General features: G+C 39.5%; 1 protein-coding gene across 1 annotated transcript in view; it reads left to right on the top strand.

Moving 5' to 3' along the window:
• The first annotated feature begins 200 nt into the window (after window positions 1–200).
• The window catches only part of LOC109429337 (tyramine receptor 1), a 297,991-nt gene continuing 281,566 nt past the window's right edge, over window positions 201–16,625 (top strand). The window contains exons 1-2 of the mRNA XM_062846744.1: window positions 201–1,172; window positions 12,112–12,744. The gene's annotated coding sequence lies outside the window, so the exon portion shown is untranslated. The remainder of the gene's footprint in view (window positions 1,173–12,111; window positions 12,745–16,625) is intronic.

Genomic DNA, 16,625 nt, shown 5'->3' with positions numbered 1-16,625 from the left:
GTCTCACCTTCGGCAATTCACAATATTCCATTCGCTCGGCTTCGTCGTCGCGAGGAGCCGACCAGCAGCATGGTCTTTCCAGTCACTCCACCACGCATGTGCATCAAATCCCGCCAAAACCCAATTTCGCGCTATCTCCATAAAACTGCCAGCATAACATCATTAGATTCACTAACAAAGCTTGGCTGACAGGCTGCCTGACTGTCGCATCCGATGAAACCAACTGATAACGACAGACTCTCCAACAGACGGTGTTCGGTGCTGGAACGGAGCAGCTGGGAAACCGAGATTCAGCCGCACCACAGACTATACTTACCCGTTCGCTGGTTGAATGGCTGGCTGGCTGGCTGAGGTGGAAGTAAACACTAAACTACAAAGTGGTCGCCTCTGCTTGGCTTGACTTGGCTTGGTTGACTGAAGCTGAGAACAGTTCGAATCGAACCTTCGGTCGGGCTGGTCGGTTGAAGTCCCAAGGACCTCTTGGAAGCAAACGAGCGCGCGCGGTGTGTCTCAGTTCTTTTGAACTCTGTTCTAGTGGTTGGTGGTTGTGCTTGGGTGTTTGGATTCAGTCTCTACAGCAGTAAATCAAGATTTTTTTTCGGTTGCCGAAACGGAACGTGAAACGGGAGTGACCCGGTGTGCTTGCCCTAGTCAGCCGAAGATAGGAATTGGATTTCCAGTGACCCTTTGCGAGGGATTTTATAAATAAAGCGGTGACGTGTGCTGCACAGTGTAAAGGGGAATCGATTCGAAGTGTTTAGGTTTTGGTAACAATACAAAGGTGTGAATCGTCATCATCTATAATGATGCTCATCGTCGCCGGTTTGTGGGCAGCCAAGCTAACGAGCTGTTAAAAAAGAGGAAACGTCCAATGATCAGGCTGCAAGTAGTCAATGGAATAATAGAAATGAGTGTGTTTAAAGTGGGAAACGAAGAACAGGCAATTTAGAAAAGCAAGCCAAATAATAAGTAGTGATGAAACATTGAAGTGTACAGAAGAAACAGTATAAATTCGAAGAAGTTGAATGAATAAATAAATGATAAACAACAACAAGAATTCAAAACTGAAGACCCAACGGTGACCAAAACGAAAGTAAACTACAGAGTTAACTACAAATCAAGAACAAAATAAAAGGAAATATAGCAAGACTGTTTCGTTTCAACATAGGAAAGTATGTACTGCTAAAAAGCAACCGTTAATTCTATCAAGAATTTTCGTTCAATCGAGTGTTCGGTCCATTGCTTTTGAATGTATATTCAAAATTTTAAAAAGTTTCGATTTTTACGAATGCAAAATTTCGGATGACAACCAATCGGAATACCAATCGAAGCAATGCAATGAATTTCGCTATTCTTCTTGAAATTTCCTGACGCAATTCTCTGGAATTTTTTGCTTGAGTTGCAAGGATTTCTACAAGATTTCCTCCACAGTTTTCTCTAAAAAATCCCCTAGAAATTCCTATGCGCAAAGGATTTTTGCATGAATTTTTCTTGTAATTTTTCAGGAATGCTTGATAGAATTGCTCTTTAAATGCTTGCAGGGATTGCTCCAGAAGTATCCCCACCCATCTCCTTCTTGTGATTCCATTATGAAATTCTCCAAGATTTGCCCAAGGCAAGCAAAAATTCATTCAGGAAATCCAACTAGGATTTAAGGGGGCATCCATTTAGTACGTCACGCTAAATTTTACAATTCAAGAACCCCCCCATAGTTCGGGGTTTTCCTATACGTAACACATTGCTTGTCACACTTTCGAGTACACCACCCTCCTCCCCTATAAGCGTGACGTACTTTATGGATGCCCCCTAACCAAGAATTCTCGCAAGGATTACTTAAGCATTTCCAGCTGGGATTTTTTTTTCAGTAATTGCTCTTAGGAGTCCTTTGAGAATTTCTGAAGGATTCTCAGTAGTTATTGCCTGAGTGATCCCAGCAAAACTTCATGGTGGATTCCAGCAGAAATTCCTAAGCAAACCCAGGTTACATTCATGAAGAATTCCTACAGAGTTTCCAGCAAGAGTTAATGGGGAATTTGTAGTAAGAGTTCAGTGAAGTAATTCTTGATGAAATCCATGAAAGAATAACAGCAGGAGTTTTAAAGAAATATGTGGAGGAACCATAGAAAGTATTTTCGGAAAAACCCCAGCTTTAATTGCATAAAGAATTCCAACAAAAAATCCTGAAATTTCCTGTTGCTGAATTGGCTGAAGTTATCCTTGGGGGAATTCCTTCACTACCAATTAAAAATAAATCAGATAAATTCCTTTAAAAAAAACCATTGAAAAATTTGAACATTTTTAAACTCCATCTGATGTTTCTTGCCAAATCCATTTCTTTGGGGAATGCTTTTAAAAGTTTGTTTTTGAAATTAAGCAATTTTTCCTAGGAATCTTCTAAAATTTTACAAAAGTTCTGTAATTTGTCCTCATATCTCCAGGGGAACTATATTTCTTTGTTTTGGAAGTACTTTCTGGGTTCTTAAAAAATCAGCCATCCGTTATTCAAAAAATACCAACGAAATTCTACTAACAATTTTGGGGATTCAGTAATACACGTTTTAAACAATTCTTTCAAAATGTTAAGTTGAAAGATTTAAACAGTACTTTCGTTTACACAGCTGGCTCATAGCGGTAAAGTGTCAATATGTAAATTGATGCCCAAATAGCCCAACTTATTAGTTCCAAACAGTACACCCCAATATTCTCGACGTAATTTAATAAAAAAAAATGTTCTCGGATTCAGCAATCCAACTTAAACACTCTATCAGAATTTACTCCTCTTTACCTGTATTTTTGCATTTTGTGACAATTTCATCACAATTAGTTACTCTTTTTTTAATCGCGGGAAGTTCTTTAATATATGCTGTCCAGAAAAGATTTCCCTAGGAATTCTGTTACAAATTCTCTCAGATATTCCTTCAAAAGGTTTGCTAGAGTGCAACTGAACATTCATATAGGAAATAAACCAGAATGAAGCATTTCCCCTGCCTAAGGATGTATTCCTTCATCGATCAACCAGGAATTCTTCCAGTAGTCTACCAGTATCGTACGATGTTATTTTTACAAATTCAGGTGATTTTCGAGCGGAATACTACTAGTGTACAGATATAAGCGGTCTGGGGTCAATCTGAAGAGCTAATTTTGGATTACACGACGTTTTGGCCAGCTTAATTTGGACTTATTTTCTTTCGATAAAGGCCAAATAAAGCTTGACCCGTAACGTGGGTAGATCACCTTAGAATGGTGCGTTGCGGTGTAAGATCTACCAAATCAAATTTTGATCTTGATATTTACCGTATTTATAAATATTCCAAGATCAAAGTTTGATGCTTTTTTGTGTTTTGTAGTTAATTTTGTTTAAATGTACTGCTAATCAACATTTTATTTCAGCAGGTTTGAGGTAAATTTATCGCATGATATAAATAATATTGTAAAAATATGTAACTGTGGCGAGCGTATCACTAATATGTAGCTTATTTGACGTACGTTGTTAATATTATTTTATATTTCAGATTATCAACCGAAGAATCTAGTAATTCAACCAAATGCCATCAAGACGACGAGGAAGCCATGATGAATCGGGCCGTGGTGTGCCTGAACGTTGACCAAGCGTATTCTTTGGAGTTTACCCTTCCACTAACAACACCCAAAGTCCCGTGACACCTAGGCCTGAGAGATCGTAGAGTTGTCTACATTTTTCATAGGTGTCCAAAACTAACCATCCTTCCCCATCCCTCAGCAGTCGCAAGGACGTGGCCAGGACAGTGCTCGACCATTGGAGGATTGCGTCAGTCTTGTCTAAGAGTCAGAGATTAGTCCCAAATCTTTGTGCTTTGGTTCGGACGGGAAGGAGGCAACCCTCATAACAGCGGTCTAGGACTGTACCACCTACGAATTTGTGCGACTCGCTTAATGCTAATGCTAATGCTAATGCTAATGCTAATAAAGGCCAAATAAAGCCGGGAAAAACGTCGGGTAATCCAAAACAAGCCATTTAGATTGACTCCAGAGACCCCTAGAGATGATTGTATTGCCCTCTACCGGCTATATCAGTCGACTGGTATGTCTGAAATTGATGAAAAACTCAAATTTCGAAGACACAGCTGACAAATTGAGAGATAACTTTGTGAAAAAATTACCCATTTGTTTTGGTAGGATTCGCACCGACGACTCCCTATCGCTATGCCGGTGCTTTAACCAACTAAGGCACAGAATAAGTTACAATTCTGTGAAATAGAAAGTCAAACTATATTCGAAGCACCACCCAAACTGGGTCAGTCTTTATCTATCTTTCGGCTAAGATGTCAGATTGTTTTTTTTATAAACTTATCTTTTAATTTGTCAGTTAAACCCACATTGTGTCTCAGAAAAAAATGTGTTTTTTTCATCTGCATCAGGTGTTCCTCAAGAATTTTCTGGTATTTTTTCATTGATTAAAAGCTTTCTTCAGAGATTTCTTCCGAGATTCACTCTGGAACTCTTTCATAGATTCTACTCGGAATCCATTCTGGCAATGGCGATTCCCGAACCTCAAATCTACCTGTGCACCAAGTATAAATTCTTGATTTTTTTGAACAAATTTGCTTGTAATAAGTAGAAAATGACGAGAATAGCTGCCTTCACTTATTTCTATTTCGATTTTGATCATAAATTCCATGCAATTCCAAGTTTTAGGGTCGGTGCACAGGTAAAAAGTGAGGCTACGCGACGCCGGTATATCTTCCGACATTTTATCAGATATATTATACATTGGTTCCTTTCAAGGATTCCTTCAAAAATGTTTCCTGGTGACACCCAAAATCAGCTCCTAGAGGATTCCTAGAAAAAAATCTTGGCGGATTCCCAGAACGAACAGGAGATGCCGTAAGAAATCCTGGAGAAAATCCCAAGATATGTCTAGATAGAATCTAGAAAAATCGCTTGAAAGTATTTAAAATAAAAGTTCCAGAAGGAACTCCTACTGCAAAATTTAGGATGAGTCCCAAAAGGAGTTCATGGAAATGTACAGAAATCTGCGAAGGAACTGCAGGAGGAATCTCAGAAGACACTCCTGGAGGAATGTGGTCAAAACCGGTAGTGCTACTTTTCCCCGAATGTCGGTTCCACAAATGCCATTTCCCCGAAGGCCATTTCCCCGAAAGCCAGTTCTCCGAAGTACCCTTTTTCCGAGTTATATATTATGCACCTCGATGCATCCTTCTTTATTTTATAGGCGGATCTTTTAAGTTTTATTACTTTCCCAGACCTTCGGAAAAAACAGCTGAATGAAGAATGACAATATTGTTCCTTTCTTTCATGGTTGCTCGTTCTTTCTATAACTATATTGTCCCCAATAACTTTCTAGTTAAAGTCTTCGAAAATTTTAATTCCCAGGATCATGAACTTTTGTTGTTAAAGATCACTTCGAAGAAGAATGTAATGTGTACCCTTTTCGGGGAATCGACATCCGGAAAACGCAGAAAAATCTTCAAATACTTTTGCCGATGTTAGTTAAAAAGCTAGAAAATGGTAATTGTGCAACCAAGATGTGCTAAAGACGTCAAAAAATAATAAAGTGTTATACTAAACAGCATAAATTTGTTTTGAAAATGTGTTTCATATATAGTGAAACTGTCAATTTTGCCGTTTTTGTCAACTAAAAATTGTGGACAGTGTCGACAAAACCGTAACCAACCTGTATTCCATTGTATTGTATTCTGTGGATTTCACAATGTTCAAAGTTCTTTTTTCTCGAACACCACAAGAAATTTCACCAAGTATTTCTCTTAGAGCACCGCTTCAGTATTATCCTTGAATTTTATAGAATAACAAGCGTGGTTAAATAGCCAAATTTTGTGGTTTTTATTCATAGAAACAAAAACATGCTAAAATTTCCGGATACGCCGGAACCATTTTCACTAGTATTCAATTCAAACAACTGAACAAATGGAGGCAAAAAACCTAGAATTTCTTTATGAATCCCTTCAAAAACACCTTCAGAAGTACTTCCAGGTATTTCTTCAAGACTTTATCCAGGACTATCTCCTTTGCAAATTCCTTTATAGACGTCTTGCGAGGTTCCGAAAGTGATTGTTGCAGGGCTAGAACAATGCATCAGGAATTCCTACCACGATTCCATTAGATTTTTTTCTGCTACTTCTAGAAAGATGTATCGACAAATTCCTCCAGGAATTTCCCTAAGGCTTTATTCAGTGATTCCATAATGGGTTCCTCCAGAGATTCCTTCAAAAATTCACCTAGGGATTTCATTAGGCGTTCCTCAGTGAATTTCTCATGGGATATCTTTGTAGGTTCCTCCAGTGATTGTTCCAACGCTTTTTTCGACGATTCCTTCAGGAATTTCTTTAGGGATTCCCATAGGAGTTTGACCATAAAATTTTACCACAGCCTATTCAAAAGTTAATCCAGAAATTCCTTAAGGGTCTGTCCATAAACTACGTAGACTCTTGAGGGGGGGGGGGGGGGGGAGTTGGGTTAGGCCAAAGTCTATGCTTCATACAAATTTCGAAAATTTTGTATGGACAAAAGTCTACGAGTGGGAAGGGGGGGGGGGGGTCTGAGATTTCCAAAAATGAGTCCACGTAGTTCAGACGTTCCCAAACTTTTAGCAACCGCGGCGCCTTTTGAAATTTTCAAAAATGTCGCGGCACACTAATAACTTTTTACAAAGAATTTAAATGATTTCAACACTTTCAGTTCTAAATTACAAATACAAATGCCACGTTTTTCCACAATCCAAAAAAAAAACAGGTTCCTAAAATGATTTTTAAAGAAAAATTGCTTCAAAATTCACAGGACTTTACAAACATTTTCAATTTCTGTAGGATTGCAATGTAATTTTATAAAATTGGTTGAATAAAGTATGTAGTGTACTTAATTTGAGGAAAAATGGATTGTTTAGAACCCTCAGGACGACTGACAGTTTACGGTGAGGGGTCATTCGTATTCGTGCAAGAGGTACACTACTTTAAAAATGGGGTTTTCAGAACCATGCACGAAATCGACACATAAATTGCCGCACTTTTTTAAGATAAGGAGATGAGCCCATCTAGGGCTGAAAATGTCAATAATAAAGACAAAACATGCGGTAGTGATGCAAGTAAAAATGTAGTCCCAAAACGTTTGAGACAGCACAAAGACTGGTAGAGTGGCAGTAATTGTTCTGGAATGAACTTCCAAAAAGTTCCTTGAAATATTTACTTTGAACTACAAGCTATTGATCAAATCGAAAACTAAGCATATTATTATTATTATTAGCTTTATTAGGGAGATTTCCAGCCCGGGGCTGGTTCAACTCCACTGAATTTTCATAACTCTGCAAATGGAAAAAATACCAAAAATTTGGTAAAAATCTAAAACTTTCATGAGGATGTCAGAATTTTCGGAAAACATTCGAAGGCTTTGGAAATTCAACTTTTAGTTGAAAATTGGAAAATGGGAAACCCATTTGGTTGACTTTTTTGGAGTCTTCCTTAGAAAGACAAAGCTTTGGTGTGAGGCGACACTAGTTTTACTTATCAAAACTAAAACAACAAAAAAGATGTTCCACCTTCAATAATAAGCGTTTGGTGTTTGTTCTTGCTCAACACTCTACGGCGCACCTGAGAAATGTTCACGGCGTACCAGGGCGCACAGTTTGGGAAGTACTGACGTAGTTCATGGACAGCGCCTAATCATTTTGGGCCAAAAACCCTTTAGGAGTCCATCCAAGGATTCTTTCAATAATTCATGCATAAAAATATTGCAGAGATGGATTCCTTGAGAAATTCTTCCAGGAATCCGTTAAAGAAAATTTGGATTTCCTAAGGAATTCCAAATGGGATTGCCTCCGGGATTCCTCATGGAGTTTCTTCGGGAATATCTCCAGGTATTTCTCCTTCTGTGATTCTTCCAGGAACAAATTCAGGGTTTATTTTAAAATTTCCTTCAATGGTTCCTCCAAGAACTCTTCTTGTGATTCCTTCAGAAACCCCTCCAGAAATTATTCCAGGATTTACTCCAGAAATCATCTGGGGATTTACTTAGAAATTCCTCTTGGGATTGCTTCCAAAATTCCTCCTGGGGAATTGCTCCAGGTATTCCTTCAGGAACTGCTTCCACGAACTCATTTTAGGACTTCTTCAGGACTTCCCAAAGGAGTTTTATCTGCGATCCTGGAATTTCTTCAGAAACTTCTCTTAGGATTCTTCTAAGTATTCCTCCAGGCATTTCTCGAGGGATTTCTCCACAAATTCCTCCAGGGATTCTTCCAGAAATTCTGCCAGGTGATCCTCAAAGATCTCCTCCATGGAATTCCGCCGAGATTCTTCAAGAAGTTCCTCCCGGAATTCCACCAGTAATTCCTCCAATAATTCCCCACGAATTCCTTAAAAAAATCCTCTAGAGATTCCTCCAGGAGGTCCCTTCAGGGATTCCTCCAGGAATTTCTTGAAGAATTCTTTCAGGAATTCCTACAGTAGTTTCTTCAGCTGTTCCTCCAGGTGTTCTTTCAGGAGTTCCTCTCGGAGTTCCTTTAGGAGTTCCTTCAGGAGTTCCTCCGAAGGATTCCTCCATGAATTCCTTAAGGGATTCCTCTAGGCATTCTTCCAGGAATTCCTCCAGGCAATCTTTCAGGAATTCTCCACGCTTTCCTCCAGGATTTCATCCAAGAATTTCTCCAAGAATTCTTCAAAGAATTACCCCAGGAATTTCTTTAGGAATCCCTCCATGAAGTCCTTAAGAAAGTATTTCAGGAATTCCACTAGGGTTTTTTTTCCAGGCATTCCTCCAGGTATTTACCCAGGAATTTCTTCTGCAAATTGGTGGATTGCATGCAAGATTGCTCAAGGGATTCTCCTTGGAATTTGCCTGAGATTTCTCCAGGGTTTCCTCTAGCATATCTTTTGGGTTTCTTCTAGACATTTCTTCAGACATTCCTCCAGAAATTCCCGCAGGCATTCCGTCTGATTTTTTTCCAGAGATTCATCCAAGAATTGCTTCAGAGAGAACTCCAAGAATTTGTCCAAGAATTGACCCATGAATTCCTCCAGGGATTTCTGCAGGAATTCCTCCAAGGATTTTTTTCAGGAATTCCTCTAGCAATTCCTCTAAGAATTTCTTCAAGAATTTCTCAAGAAGTTCTTCAGAAATTTCTTCATGAATTCCTCCTAGAATTCTTCTACTGCCGTAATTCTGCAAAGTGACGTAAGTGCCATTCGAAATTCCGAACTTTTTGGGTATTAATCTACAAAAATAACATAGCTTTGGTAACCCCGCAATATAAAGATGCAAGATTCCGTTGTAATCTATTCCTGAAAATGCATCTATGAAATAAAACTTAGAGAATTACCAACAGTTCTATGCAAAATAACAAAAAAAAAAAATGTGCAAAAACTTTGAATGTCGCTTACGTCACGGCAGTCTAGGTATTCCTCCATGGATTTTTCCTGGAATTGCTCCAGAAATTCATCTAGGAATTCTTTCAAGTTTCTTTCAAGTTTATTCAGGTATTCCTCCAAAAAAGTCTCCAGGGATTTATTCAAGAATTCCTCCAGAGATTCGTCTATAAATTCCTCGCGGAATTGGGTTTAAATTATGAAAAATGTATTGATTTTTTGATTTTATACGAAAGAGCACCTTTTTCTGAGTCACTATGATTTTTTTTTTCAGATTTTTAGAACCTTATTGTGATACCTAACATCAATTTCAAAGAGATTTTTTGAAATCACCTATTGGCAGCTGGGGCACTGTGTGACAGCTTCGCCCAGTACAAACTGCGACGAGGGGTGATTCAACAAATTTCTCCCATACAAACTTCAAATTGATTTTTAAATAGGTTCCTGGGCTCAAAAATTCATGAAAAATTGGATTTCAGCTCAGTTTGACATGTAGATTCAGAATATCGAATTATCTCAACATCATTAAAGAAGCCAATTCCACCAGGAATTCCTCCGTTGATTGCCTCGAGAATTTATCCAGGAATACCTTCCAGGGATTTTCACAGGAACTTTTCCCGGGATTCCTCCAGGGGTTTCTCTCGGAATTCCTCCAGGGATTTCTTTTAGAACTACTCCTGAGATTTCTCCATTAATTCCTCCAGCGATTTCTTCAAGAGTTCCTCCGGGAATTTGTGCAGAGTTTCCGCCAGGGATTCCTCTATAGATTCATCCAAGGATTGCTTCAGAAAATCTCTCAGGAATTCCCTCCGGAATCGATCCAGGTATATTTAAAAGAATTCTTCCAGAAATTCCGCCAGGGAAACCTCCTTAAATTCCTCCTGAAATGACCTCAGGAATTTCTTCACGAAATCCTCCAGGATTCCCTCCTGGAATTCCTTCAGAAATTCTTCCAGGAATTTCTCCAGAAATTCTTACACGGATTGCTTTACGGATTCCCCTTGGGATTTCGCCTGATATTCAAGAAACTCCTTTAGTGTTTCTTCTAGGCATTCCTCCAGACATTCCTTCACGAATTGCTCCATGCATTCCTTGACGAATACCTCTAAACACTCCTCCAGGAATTTCCCCAGGCATTCCTTCAGCAATTCCTCCAGAGATTCAGCCATGAATTGCTTCAGAGATTCCTCCAGGAATTTGTCTAGGAATTTATTCAGGAATTAACCTAGGACTTTCTCAAGGAGTTTCTCCACGATTTCTAAAGGGATTCCCCCAGAAGTTCCCTCAAGGATTACCTCAGAATCTTCTTCAGACACTCCGTCAAGGATTCCTTCAGGAATTCCTACAGAGATTTCTTCAGATATTTTTCCAGGAATTCTTCCAAGTATTCCTCCAGGAATTCCTGCAGAAATTCCTTCAGGAATTGCACTAGGAAAGCATCCAAGAATTTCTCCAGGTATTCCTTGATAAATTCCTCCAGGGATTCCTCTAGGGGTTTCTTCAGGAATTCCTCCAGAAATTTCAACATGAATTTGTCCAAAAGTTCCTCCAAGATATCGTCCAGGGATTTCTCCAAGAATTCCTCCAGGAATTTCTCAAGAGATTTCTTCAGTATTTTTTCCAGGGATTCCTACCAAAATTCCTCTAAAAATTCCTCAAGGAATTCCTCTAGGTAAACATTCAGACATTCCTCCAGAGCTTTATCCATGGTTTTCTCCAGGCATTACTGCAGGAATTCCTCCATGAATTTCACTGGGGATTGCTCCAGGAATTCTTCCATTGATAATTTCAGGAATTTCTCTAGTGATTCCTTCGGAATTCATTTCGGGATGTCTTCAAACATTAATTCAGGGGTTTCTTACAAAATTAAGAAATTCTTCCATCATCTTTTCCAGGGATGCGTCCAAAAATTTCTCCAGGATCACCTGAAGATTTTTTTGATCGCAGAGAAATAGAGAACCATGAAATTCCAAGATTGCTAATAGTTTAGACAAACTGGATGATAATTTGCTGAAAGAACTCCAGTTAGTCATGGAATCCCAGAATTGGTTCATAGATTCTTTCAGAAATTTCTCCAAGAATTCGGTGCTGAACTTTTACAAGTTTTTGTTTTCTGAAACTCCTCCGTTGATATTTTAGAAATTATTACAAGAATTTTTTAAGAAATTTCCCCAAAGTTACCCTTTTTCTCCTGCCCCTAAAGGTTCCTCATGTTTTCCTCCAGAAATTTCTGCAAGATTTTTGTTTAGGTAGATTTCTATGGGTTCCTTTTGAAACTCCACCAGGAATTGCTCTAGAAATTCTTCAAGAAATTCGTTTACTAAATTCTTCAGAAATTTCGCCATAAATTTTCAAAATGTCCTACAGGTTTTCCTTTAGAAATTATTTCAAAGGTTCTTTCATAAATGATTCAAGTGATTTCTTTAGAATTTTTTTCCTGAGTTGCTTGAGGTATTTCTTTGCTTCAATTTCAAAGCAATCTCTGGAGTATTACTTGGAGATATCTCTGGAGTAACTTCCAGAAGAAGTTCCTGAGTGTTTTCTGGAGGAAGTTCCAAACAAATATCCGATAAAATTTCCGAATAAATGGAGGCATAACTGAAGGAACCTCTAGAGAAATTCAAGCAAAAAGATTCTGAAAATTCTGCATTTTTAACGGATGTGTGCAGTGATCTTCGGTTTATCCCATTTTTTCTACTGCACTAACATATTGTTCCCACCGTTCACGCCGATTTAGCCGGTATCGAGACGCAGCGTTGAGGAATCGCGCACTTCAATAAACAAACAAGCGACAGAGGAAGAAAAAGAAAAGGAATTTGTGCGAACAAAATTTCAAAGCTCCCCTAGAGAGGGCCGCACTTTTGGTGATCAGAGAGCGGTGCGGTGTGGTGAATGAGCAACTTTAGTATCAACAACAATAGTGAAACGAATGAGAATAAACAAACAAATATACGAAGCGCAAGTGAAATATAATACCTATACGACGACGACGACGACACGGTGCGGTCCTCGTTGGTATCATCTCCTGTTCGACTTGGTATGTAGCTGACCAGTGCGATTGATTCTACCATCACCATCCGAGCGTGCGGATGCAAAGCCAATGGCGTGGAAGAAATTGATGAATGGTGATTGAGATGTACGGTACGACCGCCGGTGGAATGTGACACCTGTTTGGAAGTGATCTACGGGAAATAGTGCTGTAACCTAAAGGTGTTTAGTGTGTGCACGGCTAGGTGTTCGTTCTGACGAAACTGGAATAACCTTCAGGGATTGTGCCGGAGGTGTCGGTACACGCAAACTGGTTGACCGTTCACGAATTCTACAGTTACGTCTAATGATCTAATGGATTAGTAGTGCACCGTTAAAGAAGGTAAGTAAAGAATCTGATGATTTATGTCATTAACAAGTAGAGTTCATGTGATCTACTTCTATTCAAAAATCGGATAGTGTCTTATTCGGAGTCTGATGCTGGATAAAATATTCAATGCTTATGAACACTCTTCATTAATAAGATCAACTGCTAAATATCGATTATTATTCATAATGTGCAGTTAGCTATCTACCGATTTCAGTAAAAGTAAAACTGATATTATACTTAAATCTCTAGCGTACGCAGTTTTTTTTTTGCCAATTTCTCGATTTTACTTAGGCTAATCAAGCCAAGGTAATATTTACGAAGTTTTATTACCTCTAACAACTTTAAACTATTATGGACCCATATAGCTACTGCTGTAAAAACGAAGGCATTCAGCTTGGCAATGCTGAGGAAGACGGGTTTGATTCCCGGAGGTGGCGCGTGGACTCGGATAGTGGCTAGTCCAGATGCAGTACAAGAGGTGGTCCAGGGGTTCGGAGTCGGCTTCGTAGGTCACGCCGGTGCCCTGCGGTCGAGATCGACCTCCTCCTCTTCTTGGCGTAACGTCCTCACTGGGACAAAGCCTGCTTCTCAGCTTAGTGTTCTATGAGCACTTCCACAGTTTTTAACTGAGAGCTTCCTCTGCCAATGATCATTTTGCATGTGTATATCGTGTGGCAGGCACGAAGATACTCTATGCCCAAGGAAGTCAAGGAAATTTCCTTTACGAAAAGATCCTGGACCGACCGGGAATCGAACCCGTCACCCTCAGCATGGTCACGCTGAATACCCGTGCGTTTACCGCCTCGGCTATATGGGCCCGTCGAGATCGACCCTTACAGCGATTAAGTGGCCGCGGAGAGAAAGTCCCGGTAGCGGTGCTGTCGTGGCGTCGGTCTACTGGGTTGGATCCGAGCCCGCGGTTGGAAAGGGGTCCCCGGCAAGGGTCGGGGTAGGTGAGACCCTGCTGTCTACAAACTTCGGGTGCATCTGATAGGGCCTGAAGGGTAGTGATACCCTTCCTTTACGGGCAGGTCAGATCGGGTTGCGCGTGGGCATCAGTTCTTGATGTCTGCAAAGCAGTTGGGCGCGGGCGGGGTTGACCCTGCCCGCCTTCCGAGGACAAAGGGAGTGGCGAGGACCACTCGGGAAACTGGCTAAGCGCCAGCAGGCTACCGTGATGAACTCTCCAGAGCGAGTCATCGATGTTCGTTGCTGCTAGGCTACGCAGCTAACCTTGAGGGCGCGATGTGCACTAACCCCTCTCTGAAGCAATACCTTCTTGGTGGTTCCGGAGAGACAAAGGGTTTGGCGACCATAGGAATGGTTTAGTGGGTACGAGGAGAGAGTAGTCCTGGCTTTTACTTTTGTTGTAGAAGCCTTTTTTTTTGTTTTTATTTTTGTGTATTTTAACTAGTTGCTAATTCTACACTCTTGTAGAAGACGGCCTCAGCCCTACACTACCCTAACCTTCTGTTAGGGTGTCTGTTAAGCAGATTATCCCCCTATGGTTTAGAAAAAAAAAACCAAAACAGCCATTTTCAAATCAACAGCTTTTCACTTTGGATCGTACTGCTTTGTACATTAGTGCAAATTGAAGTGATTTTTAGTTGATTTCGGTGGGTTTGTTTTGGTTCGCAAATCAACACTGACAGCATTGCGATTACAAAGGAAAAGCCTTTCTGATCATGCTGATTGGGATGTTGAATAGTTAAGGGATTTTTCCCTTACATTGAGCGTGCAGAATTTTTACCGTGTACGCTGACTTTGTTCGGCAGCTGTCAAGTTGCTCCCGGGTTGCCATATAACCAATCATAAAAGTTAGCATTGCGTAGTTAAAAGTGCGACGAGGAAGTGCGGAATCTCAAATAAAAGTGCGATTTGGTGTCAGATCGTTTCGGTGTCTTCACCGCACTTATTCGTTAGCTCATGATGAATAAGTGCGGTGAAGACACCGGACCGATTTGATGGAATATCGCACTTTTATTCAAGATTCCGCACTGTGCCGCAGTCCAGGTAGCAATGCAATAAACTATAGTATTTTGTCAAATCGTATATCTGAAACTTTTGAAGTTATAAACAGAAATTAATCAATTTACTACAACTCAAACTTTACGTAACTCGATGGCGATTATCAAAATTTCACTTTGCCTATTTTCGACAGATTGTTTGCACTCTCACAAGAATCGCTGCAGACATTCGTAAATGAACTGCTGGGTTTTCGAAGAGATCCCCGAAAAAAATGCTGGACGAAACCCAAGAGAAATTCTTGGCGGATTTCAAAGAAAAATCCGTAGAGGAATAAATGGAAGAGCCCCTAAAGAAATCCCCGAATAAACTTCTTGAAGGAATCACTGGAGCAATCTTTTACGAAACCCTTCACGAATGTGTGGATAAACCCTTAAATAATAGTTCCAAATTTATCAAGCAATCCCTGGTGGGATTGCTAGATAAATTTGTGGTGAGATCTCTGATTGAAATCCCTAGTAGAATCTCAGGAGAAACCCATGAACAAGCCCGTTTATACCCTTGGCAGAAGTTCCTGATAAATCCCTGTTGAATTTCTTGGAAAAATCCTAAAAAAAATCAAAGGAAATTCTGACAATTCCTTGAAGAAATCCCGACAGAAATAGTGAGATAAGCCTATTGTAAGATTATTAGATACATATATCCTTGAAGAAAATGTCTGTCCCACTTGAACATCCACTAAATCAGAATCCAAAGATTTCCAATTTGAACAATGTTCAATAAAGTGGAAAATATGCTAAAGTTAAAGGAAAAAACATAATTAAAACTTCTGTCGAACTATTTCTTCAAAGAAAACTTGGTCGAGTCTTGGCACTATGCTGAAGATGGGCTCCGTTCCTCTATTTGTTCTCGAAATTTTCCTGTAAATATCACGGAAGGGGGACTCAGAATTCTTCCTCTTACAGCAAGAATTCTTCTAAGTCTTTTAAAATGTATTCCTTCCCATGTACTTTTTTTTTAAATTTTCCATCATTATCTCCAGGGACATCGTCAGAAATCCCTTTGGGATTCTTTCAGGATTTCAGCGAATTCCAAAGATTCCTTCAGATATCGCATTAGAATGCATTCCTGCTATTAAACTACTGCCACTAGTTCACGGGTCTCTTGAGAATTTCTTCAGATATTTCTCGTGGGATTCTTCCAAGGATTGCTACAGAAGATCGTGCATGTATACTTTTTTAAATTTTTCTGTAAACATTATATTGGGAATTCCTCCAGAAACATTATCAAATTTTCTCCCGGAGTATTCCTGTGGGGTTTCTCCAGAAATTATTCTATAAATTACTCTGGAGTTCCCTCCAAATATTTCTGCAAAGGATTATATTCCAGGACATTTTTTCACGGAGATTCTTTCAGAGATTTTTTTGGATGTTCTTCTAGGCAAGCTAGTGCACAGAGAAGGCGGAAAGAGAGGGGTTCTGCACATTCTCGGTAAAAAGTGTAGGGGCGCTTACTCTTCCAGAAATCATCGCTGGAAGTTCTCCAGAAGTTCCCACATGTATTATTCTATGTATTCGGGGGTTCTCTCGAACATTTATTTAGAAGTTTCTTGATAAAATTCTCAAGAGATTCTTCAAAAATTTCTGCACGGGTTTCTGCAGAAGTTTCTTCAGGTGTTTCAAAAAAAAAACAATTTTTTCCAGAAAATTCTTCAGTAATTCTCTTAAAAACTTATCTTTTTTTGTTTCTGTAGGATTTACTTCATATAATTTTTCAGTTCATCAAGGATTTACTAATCACTTACTGTGTACTAATCACTTCAGAAATTGATCAAAAAAAAAAATACAAGTAATTTTCCAGAGGTATTTCCAGGAGGTATCCCAAAGGTTGCTTCAGAAAATCTTCTAGTGATCCCTCTGAAATTTATT

The sequence above is a fragment of the Aedes albopictus genome, chromosome 1 (assembly GCF_035046485.1).
Source record: "Aedes albopictus strain Foshan chromosome 1, AalbF5, whole genome shotgun sequence".
NCBI classification, from domain to species: Eukaryota; Metazoa; Arthropoda; class Insecta; order Diptera; family Culicidae; genus Aedes; species Aedes albopictus.
Note: the sequence above shows the minus strand (reverse complement) of the source record. Positions and strands in the feature narration are given on the sequence as shown.